Genomic DNA, 13,536 nt, shown 5'->3' with positions numbered 1-13,536 from the left:
GCATACCCCAAACTCTTCAATCCAGACGCAGGAAAACCTTTAATATCTACTTAAGTATTCAGTTATTAAAAACCACTAAGTCTTTTGACTTGTAAAACAAAAAAAAAGTGCTTGACAGGAATTTTTTCTTAGGCTCTGAAGGAAGATGTTAGTGGAAATGTAATGCAGAGCTTGTATTCTTTCACTGGCAGTGTGGTGCAGAGGCTCAGTCAGATGATGTTGTTCCCACACAGATCCAGGTTCAATCCTGACCACAACTCCCACTTTGACATTGCACACACTCCTTGTGGTCTGTGAGAGTTCCCTCCTACATCCCGAACGCGTGCTGGATGCTGGGTTATTTGGTTTCCTAATACACGTGGTGGAGGTACATCTGTAACAAAGGAGGTGTAGGGTGCTGCTCTTCTCCGCTAGCCTGCAAGTCACCCTTGGGCAAGGTGTAGCACCTGCTTAGATCAGGGTCACGTGAAGCTCTGGAAGCAGGTGATGGAAGATCGTATGAACAGCTGGTGCACTTTAGAAGAAAGCAACGGCAAAACACTTCTGCAGAAAAATTTGCCAAGTTTAATCATGGTCATGGGACCATGATTATCTACGGCATACGACACCACACATAATGATGCTGATGGATACATGTGGTAATGGAAGAACCAGTGGTAATGGACGGACATGGTAGAGAGTGGGTTACAGAGAAATGATTGGGTGGGGGAGGATAGAATAGATGATGTTACACTGACAGATGGCACGGATTCAACGGCCTTTTTCCATATCATGAGAAATGGAAGATATTGCATGTAATCATCGTATAATAAAATGCAAAAGCACTCAGAAACTAACAGTGATCTTAAGCTACCTGCAATGTTGGCAAGGGATGAGAAGGCCATTGTTCTACCACAGTGGATCCATCTAATAAGTAGGAAGAAATCTCAAGTGTGAGGGATCTTGGCATCCCCGGCTTAAAAGGTTTAGATGTTTGTTTAAAAACAAAATGAATCAGTGCCTCTTTACAAGTGTATGTTGCCTGGGAGAGTATGCATTAATCAGGGCTCTTTATACAGTGGCAACAGGCAAGAGCATCCAGCTGTCATCAGGCCACCAACTTGGGAGATGAAAGGAAACTGGAAACTTGTCCCCTGTTAAAAATTCACTTCAGTCAAATCTGCCTCAGGATCATCAGTGTAGTTTTCAACATTAATCACAAGTGAGGTACATTCAGTGACCCCCTCATACCTAATAAAGTGGCCACGAGTGCATGTTTGTGCTCAAACCCATCCATGTCAAGGTCCAACATGTTGTGCATTCAGAGATGCTTATCTACGCAGCACACAGCACTCTTGCAGTATGTGGTTAATTGAGTTAATGTCACCTTCTTGTCAGTTTTAACCGATCTGGTCATTCTCCTCTGACCTCACACTGACAAGGCATCATCACCCACAGAACTGCTGCTCACTCGATTTTTTTTTTGTTTCTCGCACTGTTCTCTGTAAACGCCAGAGAGATGTGAGTGAAAATCGCAGATCAGCAGTTTCTGAGAAACGCAAGACACCCTGTCTGGCACCAACAGTCATTTTGCAGTCAAAGTCACTTAGATCACATTTCTTCCCCATTCTGATGTTTGGTCTGAACAACAACTGAACCTCTTGACCATGTCTACATGCTTTTATGCATCGAGTTGGTACTACACGATCGGCTGTGTAGATACTTGTATTAACAAGCATGTGTACAGATGTACCTAATAAAGACGATACTGAGTGCAAGTTCAAGCTAAATAATGATAGAGGGAATTTGGCTTCAATTTAAATTGAGAAATTAAATTTATTCAGCTTCCAGAGGTGTTTAATATTTCTCTTGCAGCTAAATTTCTGTTAAGTGTGTACTAGTCAGAGTATTAGAGTCACATTGCACAAAGGACCCAGAACACACATCAACCACTGAGCATACTAATCCCATTTTCCAATAACAGCATGTAGCTTTCTTTGCCATTTCAAGTGCTAATCTAAATATTTATGAGATATTGCAGGAGCACCCATCTCCTTAAACAAGGTGTTTCAACCACCCTCAAGTCCCCTCTACATGTCTTACCCTTTACTTTAAGCATATACTCTCCTCTGATACAAGGAAATACATCTCACTGTCTACCCCATGGCTTAAGTCACCTCAGAACCTCAAAAAAACCCAGAAGAAACGTCACAGTCAGACCCATCCAGAATGGAAACAGGTCCTTGGCACAGTCGTACCCATCTGAACCAATGCCATTTTCCAAATCCTTCTGTGGGGTTGCATTTCAAGTGCACAAGCTATATCCCGATGTTTTGGCATCAGGCTCATCAGGTGAGGCTTGCCAAGTTTCCCTGTAAGTTACTGGTTCCTGCACCCCGAGCCTCACCAGGGACCTGGATTCCAAGCAGCTCTGAAACTTCCTCTGCTGATCAGAAGATTCATTATAATACTGTATCACGTCTTTAACTGAAGATGTTGGGCTGTTAGTACTTGAATAGCATCCAATAGTCCATAAAATCGGCACAAAGTCGAGAGTGCATTGGATTAATGGGGTTTTACTCTAACTCCTAAACTTTTTGAGTTTACCCCCTCAACCTCCCCAGTGGGTTTCAGGTTTCAAACTCCCTTGGATGGCATGATGAAACATTTTGAAAATTCATGTATATAACTTATAAAGTTCAAAAATAGAATAAATAATAATGGTCAACTCAAGTCTGCTCAGGCTTATTTGGGATATTCCGTACAAAGATGAAAGCTCACAGACCCAGTGGTCAGACTGCCTTTAAAATGCAACAGTGCAGAACACATTACAATTTGTTACCTTACAAGGAATACTTGAAGTACACTAAAATCTGAATCGAGACCAGTTAATATTTCAGCTGGGTGCAATTACGATAGGCTCAGACATCTCGGGGAAGTGGGCCATTTTCAAAGGCTAATCCTGTTAAAATTTAAACGGGATGCTTGGATAATCATAATGAATGCTATGATCCAAGTATACGTCCAAAGATGTCTGAAAGCAGCAGGATAGACAAGGTCATTAAGATGGCATACAGTGCACTTTCCTTTCCAACTCGGGCGCAGAACACATGAGCAACGATGTACGACACAACTACTGAGCGGCCTCTGGTTACAGATTTCACATTGGCATCAGAATCAAAATTGACACATCATGAAATTTGTTTTGTGACAGCAGTACGTTCCAATACACAAAATATACAAATATTACAATACAGCATATTAAGAAATAGTACAAAAGAAGAAAGCAAAAACAGTGGGGTAATGTTTATGGGTTCATTCACCATCCAGATATCTGATAGTGGAGGGGAAGAAGTTGTTCCTAAAATATTGAGTGTGTGCCTTCAGGCTTCTGTACCTCCACCTTGGTGGTAGCAATGAGACGAGAGCATGTCCCGGGTGATGGGGATCCTCAATGATGGATGCCGCCTTTTTAAGGCATCGCCTTTTGAAGATGTCCTTGATGGTGACCCAATTTAACAGAAATTCTCCCAGACTGCTCCCATATAGTGTACTTGAACCTCCTGAGAAGCAAACAATGCAGGGATCATCCACAGAAAAGGCCAATGCTTTCTCCAAACTCTCCTTCAAGAAGGTTCAAACATCACAAATCCTGGGCCACCACCTCTCAATGGTTAAACTGATGATAACCTTCCTGCTTATTATCTGCACACACACACATCTTAATTTAAGTGAACGTCTGTCACAAGTTGCCGTTGGTAAATAGCACTCCTTTCACCAACACTGCCCTTCCCCAGTTTGCCCTTTACAAACAGATCCCAAGCTTGAGGCTAAAGATTATACATCTCAATTTTGAGGGGAATTGTTCATCTCTGACTTGCAGAAAATTCAGTTTATAGGCAGTTCCTTCAGTAACCAGGGATCTGCTATAAACAAAACATTAATTCTGCATGCAGTTCTGGTCACTCTGCTATAGGATGTGATCACACTTGAGAGGAGATTCACCAAGATGTTGCCCGGCTTGGGGCATTTTAGAAATAAATGGGAAATTGGATAGTTGGGTTTGCGGTCCTTGGAGAAGATGGAGGAGATGTTGACTGGGATGAGCAGAATGACGAGGGCCAGAAACAGTACACATCTCTCTCTTTAGCAGGAGTGCCTTTAACCAGATTTTAGGCAAGAGATTTGGATGGGATTTCAATTACTTCACCCTCACTAGAGGATCGTTGAATGGATTGACCTAATCCTGAAGAATCCATTACAAGACTGAATGGAAACAACCAGGAATAAATGCAAACTTAAACCAAAAGGGCACGAACTAAGTATATGGACAACAAAGGAGAGGATGGTATGAGGCAGTGAAGTCAGAAAAGTCAAGAAAGGAACTTAATGGAATATGAAAAGATTCCCTAGAGATACACAAGGATAGGTATCCACCTCTTTGATAGCAACAAGAGGATGGAGGTATAATTAGAAAGCCTTTGTCATCTCTCTCAGCCAACATCATCCCAATCTCTCAATTCCTCCACCTCCACCGCATTTGCTCTCAGGATGAATCTTTTCATTTTAGAATGAAGGAGATGTCCTCCTTTTTCAAAGAAAAGGCTTCCCTTCCTCCACCAACAACGCTGCCCTCAACCACAGCTCTTCCATTTCACGCATATCTGCTCTTACCTCATCCTCTCGCCAGCCTACCAACCCACCAGCTTCCGTGTCCAGCACATAATTCTCCGGAACTTCTGCCATCTACAACGGGATCCTGCCACCAAGCACATCCTTCCCTTCCCACTTTCTGCTTTCCGCAGGGATCGCTCCCTATGCAAATCCCCTGTCCATTCGTCGCTCCCCACTGTTCTCCCTCCTGGCACTTATCCTTGCAAGTGAAATAAGTGCCACATCCCTCACTACCATTCAGGGCCCCAAACAGTCCTACCAGGTGAGGCAGTACATCACCTGTGAGTGTGTTTGGATCATCTACTGCATTTGGTGCTCCCGCTGTGGCCTCCTGTATATCGGTGACACCCGACATGGATTTGGGAGACGGCTTCACCGAGCACCTACGCTCCGTCCGCCAGAAAAAGCAGGATCTCCCGGTGGCCACACATTTTAATTTTATTTCCCATTCCCATTCCAATATGTCAATCCATACTGTAATGATGAGATCACACTCAGGTTGGAAGAACAACACCTTCTATTCCATCTGAGTAGCCTTCAACCTGATGGCATGAATCACCTGAATAATCAATTCACAATTCATATAGTGATGACATAAACATCGGGTCATCATTTTCAAGGACTTTACAACCGTTGCTCTCAGTATCAATTGAACAACATTTTATTTTTGCATTTGCGCAGTTTGTCTTTTGCACATTAGTTGTTTGTCAATCTTAGTGCAGTTTTTCATTGATTATATTGTATTTCTTTGTTCTAAGTGAACGTCTCCAAGAAAATGAATCTCATCAGTATTTGGTGACATCATGTATTCGATAAAAAAAATTACTTTCAACATTGATTGTCTTTGGTTTCTGCTAATCCGATTAGTTTCCAGTCCTCACCACAAACTTCCCTACCCACTGGCTCAATCATCTTTGTTGTGCCATGCCTATTCCCAATTTTTTGTTGTTGGTTTTTTGGGGAATAGTACAGTTTCCAACCATACAATTATTTCCTTCCCCAACAACCATGGCTTAGCTCACCTGGTGCTGAAGTCCACATCCATCAACTGTTCAATGTTCTCCTGCATCTCCCATTGTCAGTCTCCATAAACTTGCACTCACTGCCTACCCTTCACTGTAACCAAATTCATGCCATTGCCCTTCAACCATTATGCACATCAGCTCTCAGTCGGAATATTTATTGATTTAACAATTTCTCCATTTTCAAATCTCTCCACCATCCTTGTTCTCCATTTCTTTAACCTCACAGATGAAAACCAGACTGAAGATGGCAAGTGAAGCAGGGAATACAGGACAAATGATAGGATGATGGCCAGTCCATACTATGGGTAGATAAAGGCAGCAGAGGTGTTCAAAATGTAGCTGAAGATATACCGGAATTCAAAGAGATTCACTTAACTTCAAGATAAGAAGGTCATCCTATCAAAAATAAGGCAAAAGAAATTAAATTATATCCTTCAGAGCTTAAAATAATCAGGGATGATTTTATTGAAATGCAGAAAACCCTCAGGGTGTGTAATCAGAAAGAGTGAGATGTTTCCAGTAGTGGGAGAATTTTGAACAAGGGAACCGTTCCCGGATTAGTGTAGTCATTTAAAATTGAGGTGTGTAGAAACATTTTTATGCAGCAATTGATGACTGTTGAATGGTGGGGGTAGGCTTGACGTGCTCACTGACCTACTTCTGTTCCCATTTTTTTTAATGTTCTTATGAAAAAGACAAAATCATTTCAATTACTGCTCAAGGGAAAGAATCAGGAGCAAGGAAGCCAAATAACTACATATAATAAATTAATTTAGGTACCTTACTACAATCCAACTGATTCTTTGGGTTAGATAAATACACAAGATTATTCAACTGAACAAATATTTTCCTTGGATTTGGGTAAATACACAGATAAGGAGAAGAGCCAAGTATTGGAATTATGTGCTGGTCTCTGACTTTGGAAGGTTCTGTATTCATATCAATTTATTGTTTGTTTCACATGATACAGGAAGACCACATTTAAAAATCTTCGCCATTTGATTATCCAAAATTCCCTGATACTGAGCAACTAACAGAACTCACAATCCAACCACAACAGCCAAAATTGGACTTGGATTTGATTTCATGAATGCTTCCTGGGTCAGTCATGTTGGTCCCTCAAAATCTACTAATTCTATGATATTCCAGAACACTGCACTCCTTTATATATATATATATATATATATATATATATATATATATATCTGCACTAGTTCAAAAGATGTTGGAAATTAAATTGAGGCTGTCATCTTCTTCAGTCCCTTGACATGGAAAATGATTCTAAGAAATGCAGGTTGAATACCACATCTGAAAATCAAAAACCTGAAAACCTCAGAAATACAATTTTTTTTGAGTGCTGACATGATGTCACAAATGGAAAATTTCAAGAGGCACTGGGAAGCTTAGAAGCCTCGGTGCACCATAGACAATTCTGAGAAGTGACCTCACATATGTAATGAGCAGAAGTTAATGAGAAATAGAAAAACACTGCATAAAGCAAAAAATGAAGATCTCAATCGAGTATTGAAAGAATGAATTAGTAGGCACCAGAGAGAACATATGCCACTCAATGGCAATCTGATCATGAAACAAGCCAAGATCTATCGTGACAACTTGAAAACTGAAGGTAATTGTAAATATTAAGAAAGCTGGTTACAGAAATTTAAGAGGCATGGCATTAAATTTTGTAAGGTTCTGCTGATCACAAAGCAGCAGAAAAATTCATTGATGAGTTTGCCACGATCACTGCTGATGAAAATCTAACGCCAGAAAAGTTGGCAATGCTGATTGTATACCTTACATAAAACCCTAACAAAGTAAAAAAAACAAATTATCTTGTACCGTAACCTTTTAATCAAAGCACAACATAGTAGGTGGAGATTGAAAGCCTGCTGTTGTGGTTGTCGTTCAACAGCTGATTCAGGTATTCTCCCAATGCTGTTGTGCAGCTTTTATAACCCTGTACACTTGTTTCATTAAATTAATAGTGTGTAATAATTTTTATCATTAAGTACATATATGTGATGAGCAAGTGTAAGACAAAGACTGCTTACAAAGCAGATAAATTCAGAGTTGGAAATGATGGCAATCCCAAGCTATTTTAGTATATATTCCAAAATCTGAAATTTGAAAAACATCTTGCCCCAAGCATTTTGGATAAGGAGTATTCAGCCTATATTGATGAGCAGAGATACCATGTTATACCATGAAGGCATAGAGTTACAAACTGGTTCAAAAGGCATACAATATACTTTTATTTGCTGGGGCATCAAATATAGTACGTTGTGGTGCATCTTCATAGAAAGAAGTTAGTTATGCTGTTGTGCTGAATGCACTTTCAATTACTACTTTATAAGAAAGACATACTTTCACTATTTACCTGGATGATGCAACACTTCAGCTATGAGGAGACTGGATATCCTTGGGATAGAGGAGGGATGACTTAACTGAGGTATAAAAATGAGGAGGGGGAAACAAGATCATGCTGGGAGAAAGATCATGGAGAGCCTCCTAGCAATGACAAATGACTTTTTCCCCACTTCGGTTGGCTGACAGATTGTGTACAAACATCAACATCAAGCACAGAGTTGTTGATGGGGAGGCTTCGGCGTGTCTCTTGCAGATGTTGAGTGCCTCTGAACTTGAGAAGCTCCATTCTGCTTTTGGCTATCAGTGGGATAGGGGCTTTGGTTGGTTGAACACAGATTGAACACTTAATGATGCTGATGAGCCCACAAATGGTCCTGGCTGATCGGGCCTCTTGCATTCTTTGCATTGATTATTTCTTCTACACGTACAATATGTGGAACAGGAGTAGAACACTTGTCTCGAGCTAGTTCTGCCATTTAACAAGATCCTAGGTTGATTCAACTGTAATCTTAACCTCACATCCACTTTCATTGATGCTGTGTAGTTATAATTCTATAAACTGTTTTATGAAGTACACACCCAAGAAAGCTAATCTCACCACTTGTATATGGTGACATATATGTAGCTTGGTAAGAAGTTGTCTTTGAACATGCAATAACCATTCTCCTCCTTACTTGTCAAGTAATTATCACTGCCTTTAAAATATTCAAAGGCAGTTTCCGTTGATGAATTCTAAAGATTCAAGTCAAGTCACTTTTATTGTCATTTCGACCATAACTGCTGGTACAGTACATAGTAAAAATGAGACAATGTTTTTTCAAGACCATGGTGTTACATGACACAGTACAAAAACTAGACTGAACTACGTAAAAAGCAACATAGAAAGCACTACACTAGACTACAGACCTACCCAGGACTGCAAAAAGTGCACAAAACAGTGCAGGCATTACAATAAATAATAAACAAGACAATAGGGCAGTAAGTTGGTGTCAGTCCAGACTCTGGGTATTGAGGAGTCTGATAGCTTGGGGGAAGAAACTGTTACATAGTCTGGTCGTGAGAGCCCGAATGCTTTGGTGCCTTGTCCCCAGACGGCAGGAGGGAGAAGAATTTCCATGAGGGGTGCGTGGGGTCCTTCATAATGCTGTTTGCTTTGCGGATTCAGCGTGTAGTGTAAATGTCCGTAATGGCAGGAAGAGAGACCCCAATGATCTTCTCAGCTGACCTCACTATCCGCTGCAGGGTCTTGCGATCCAAGATGGTGCAATTTCCAAACCAGGCAGTGATGCAGCTGCTCAGGATGCTCTCAATACAACCCCTGTAGAATGTGATGAGGATGGGGGGTGGGAGATGGACTCTCCTGAGCCTTCGCAGAAAGTAGAGACGCTGTTGGGCTTTCTTTGCTATGGAGCTGGTGTTGAGGGACCAGGTGAGATTCTCCGCCAGGTGAACACCAAGAAATTTGGTGCTCTTAATGATCTCTACCGAGGAGCCGTCGATGTTCAGCGGGGAGTGGTCGCTCCATGCCCTCCTGAAGTCACTGTTGCGGTTTCTTTCTGCACAACGTTGTTGTTTCTTTAGCATTTGTCTGGCTGAGGGCAAGGAGCTAGCTCGATGCTCAACCCAGCACAGATGGAAAGTGTGCAAGGAGCTGGCTGGATTCAAACCCTACCACTCACCTCAAAGTCCGGTGTAGACGCCACTACACCACCTGCCAGCTCCAAAGACTCAGCCCTCAAGAAAAAAAGAGTTCACCCCATTTCTGCCTTAAATGGATAACTTTATTCTGTATTTATTTATTAAGATAAAGCATGGAATAGGCCCACCTGGCCCTTCGAGAAACCCCCCTTCCACCCTCCCCAATTAACCCTAGCCACAGGGCAATTTACAATGTCCTATTTACCAACTAACTGATATGTCTTTGGTCTGTGGGAGGAAACCGGAACACTGAGAAAAGCTACGTGTTCCATGGGAAGAAACATACAGACTCCTTACCGATGAAGTTGGAATTGAACTTCAACGCCTTAAGCTGTAATAGCGTCACACTAACTGCAAAGCTGCTGTGGGTGGCATCTTCCATGAAGAAGCATCAACACATCTACTGTAGCAAAGTCTCTCGGGATCTTGTGTGCTTCAGATGCCTGCAGAACTGTTCCTTTTCCTTCAAGAGGCCCGTGTGAGTGGTTAATAAGCTGGCCTGATCTCCCAGTCATTCTCACTAATACAGTCCCGGTTCTTCATGGTGCCAATGTTAGGCTTCAGGGCAGCCCATAATGCTCCAGTCGTTCTGTGACTCCAGCTGGATGAGTCCACAGATTGTCTGTGAGGTGCCTACCTGTGAGGAATTACCACAGTAGACCATTGACAGTGATTTATGTTGACAGGTGTGGTGGTTCTGGTTTGTTAAAGGAAATTAGGCAGTGGTTAGTCTAACAGTCACTGGATTCCATCATGAAGCTGATTTGAAAATCTTTCTGATCCCCTCTTGGATTATATAATCTACCAGGTTCAAAAAAAAATTGGATAGCCACTTCTTGTGAGCTTGACATAGAACATTCAATAATGCACGACACAGTAGTGTAGAGGTTAGACTAATTCTATTAAAGCACTAGCTGTAAGATCATGGTTCAATTTCAGCCACTGTCTAAGGAGCTTGTACGCTCCTCCCATGACCACGTGGGTTTCCTCTGCATGTCCACGTTCCCTCCCACAACTCAAAGATATGCGGGTTAGGGTTAGTGAGCTGTGATCATGCTATGCTGGAGCTGGAAGCATGGAGACACTTGCAGGCTCCCAGCACAATCCTCACTGATTTGATCTGATGCAAACAATGCATTTCACTATATGCCTCGAAGTACATGCAACAAATAAATCTAACCTTTGGAACTTCCGGCCATTCTTCCAAAGTTTTCTTTTCAAGAAGTCATTTGGGGTTGGAAGTCAGCTTGTGTGGGAAGTGGGGAAACAGCTCGTTTCACTGTCGTCTTGCTTTGTTGTTGCTGCTTGTGTTCTGCTGGACACTGTGGCCTTGCTACAGTGCCAGAATGCCTCATGATGCTTGCCGGCTGCCCCCAGCATCTCCTTGGCTGTGGGTTGTTAATGGAAACAATGCATTTCACTGTTTGTTTCAATGTACATGTGATAAATCCGAATTGGATAGTCAGTTCTTCCTTCTCAGAAATGCCACAGGTACATTCTAGATTCAGTGATTCAAACCTCTATCCTTTAACCAGATAGCACTATATTAAGTGCTTTATACTCAAACAGTTTTGGTCTCACCCAATTGCAGAAGGTGGCACTTTGTGGAGTTATCAAAGTGGTTTTTACAAACAAATTAAAGACTTCTGGGGTCTCAACTCCAGAAGTCAACAAATCTTTCCTCTGCCCCCACCAGATACTGCTCAGCAACTCCAGTTTCACATCTGATTCCAAAATCTGGAGCTCCTTATGACTCTAAAGATGCAACTTGATGCTGTTAGACTGCCAGTGGGGGAACATGTGTTCCAATTAGACAAGAAACTGAATGTTTTGATGTTAGCACTGTGGCTGTATTTAGAGTGGGACCTCTCAGAGAAACTGAGCAGATTTATTTAAGCTATTAGTGCTGAAAATATCAGGGATCTAACCTGTACAGACATTGAACTGAGTCAGCAAGAGCACAAGCAGCAAGGAGGCTTCCTTAGGACACAATTAGCACCTTCTGCTGAGAGACTGCAGAAACTATCACTCTGGAACTGCCAGGCTGCCTATTACCCCTCCTGTCCGCATTTATAAACCCACACAACTGAACATACTTAAAGAGCAACAACCCACCTACAACCTGGGAATTTTCTCACACTTTATTCTGCTCCTGTGAAATATTAGCTGAGTGGCAGCTTTATAAAGAGCAGCAAATCTCGTGTTTAAATTTGGGATGCTTAAAATAAAGCCAATTACCACATCGTCTGTGCTTCATTATTGTTCCCAATGGTCATCGCTCAACACAATCAAATGCATAAATGAACCCAACATGACAGGGATTTATCCACAAGGCACGTCCTATTCCGAATTCTCAAATACAATATAGAAATCAGCAGTTTCTTTTGCAATCCTAAACTGTGAATGACGACTGCCAGCTTAGGTTATGTCCACGCTAGACCAGACAATTTTGAAAATGCCAGTTTCGCGTAAAAACGATATGCGTTCACACTATGCATTTTTTAAAATATCTCTGTCCACATTAAAACGGATATTTTGGTGAATCTCCTCCTACTGCGCATGCGCAGGACACATCTACCGAAAACAAGTGACGTGTTTGGTGTCGAATCTTGCTGTGAAAGATTTGCTATGCGTTTGTCCAGTTACAGACGAGAAAAACTTAAACGACAGGCAGCTGTTGGCTCTCGTGCAGGAGGACTTAAAAGTTAAAAAAAGCAAATACTGAAGTGTATGGAGGCAACGGACAGTATGGCCCGGCTGACGGCGAGCATTGAAAAACTGACTAACTCTGTTGCATTAATAAAGCTTCTTGTTAAATGTATAAAACATGTCTGCATCAGTATTATCTTGTATTTCCATACAATGTTACATTAGGCTGTTACAATGTGTTGTCAGAGAAGTACTTGCATAAATAGGTAAACCACCTTCATACGAGCAAGAGCAGAAAACATGGCAAAGTGAGTATTCTTATTTATTCAGTAAGTTATGGGTCAAAGTGTTTGGTGAGTACATTTCTAACTCTTCTGGCTTCAGTCTCGTCGCCGTCTGTTCTGAAATTGTTAAGTTGCGTTCAAAAAAACAATGAAATGGTGCCATCTGTTACCATCACCATCTGTTCCGGCACGTCATGACAGTGTTTTTAGATTTCTCTGGTTACCCCATCCACACTGCTCCAGCCAAGTGGCATTTTCAAAATTACACACCCTGGAGAGCGTTTCTGAAAATCTCCAGTTTCGGGGGACGAAAACATAATTTTAGTGTGGACAGAAGGTAAAAACGAAGAGAAAAAGCTTTGGTTACGGATTTATCCAGTGTAGTGTGGATGTAGCCTTAAGCACACAGTGCACAGGCGAACCGGGAGATCAGCTGGCTGCAGTGTGGGGTGCACACAGCAGTTTACACCATGTCCAGATATCCAGACTGGATGGACTATTTTACCCTTTCCCCATCTCGTTCACTGCTTCGATAGGCGGCTAAACCAGGTGAGGGTGGGCGGGCAGCGAGCCTGGTGAGATAAGGGACATGCCTATCCTGACATGCAAAGTCAGCTCCTTCAAGGAGAGCAAAGGCACAGTCATCCACTGCAACCAAGGAAGATGCCCGTTGTGACCACTACTCATACCACAGGACCCAGCACTCTGAGAGCGGGAGAACAGCACTGTCCCAGTGCAACAGCTTTTCCATTTAAAAAATTCTTCTGCACACGTTTCAGTGTCATTGTTGGATACAACAACTTTAATGTCAATGCCTGCTCTGAACACAATAACTGTAAAATCTACCAAAGGACTTG

General features: G+C 42.0%; 1 protein-coding gene across 4 annotated transcripts in view; it reads right to left on the bottom strand.

Annotated features, from left to right (window-relative positions):
- Nucleotides 1–13,536, bottom strand: part of cpne2 (copine II) — a 258,097-nt gene that overhangs the window by 233,946 nt on the left and 10,615 nt on the right. The window lies entirely within an intron of this gene.

The sequence above is a fragment of the Hemitrygon akajei genome, chromosome 17 (assembly GCF_048418815.1).
Source record: "Hemitrygon akajei chromosome 17, sHemAka1.3, whole genome shotgun sequence".
Taxonomy (NCBI): Eukaryota; Metazoa; Chordata; class Chondrichthyes; order Myliobatiformes; family Dasyatidae; genus Hemitrygon; species Hemitrygon akajei.
This window is presented reverse-complemented; position numbering and strand designations above follow the sequence as displayed.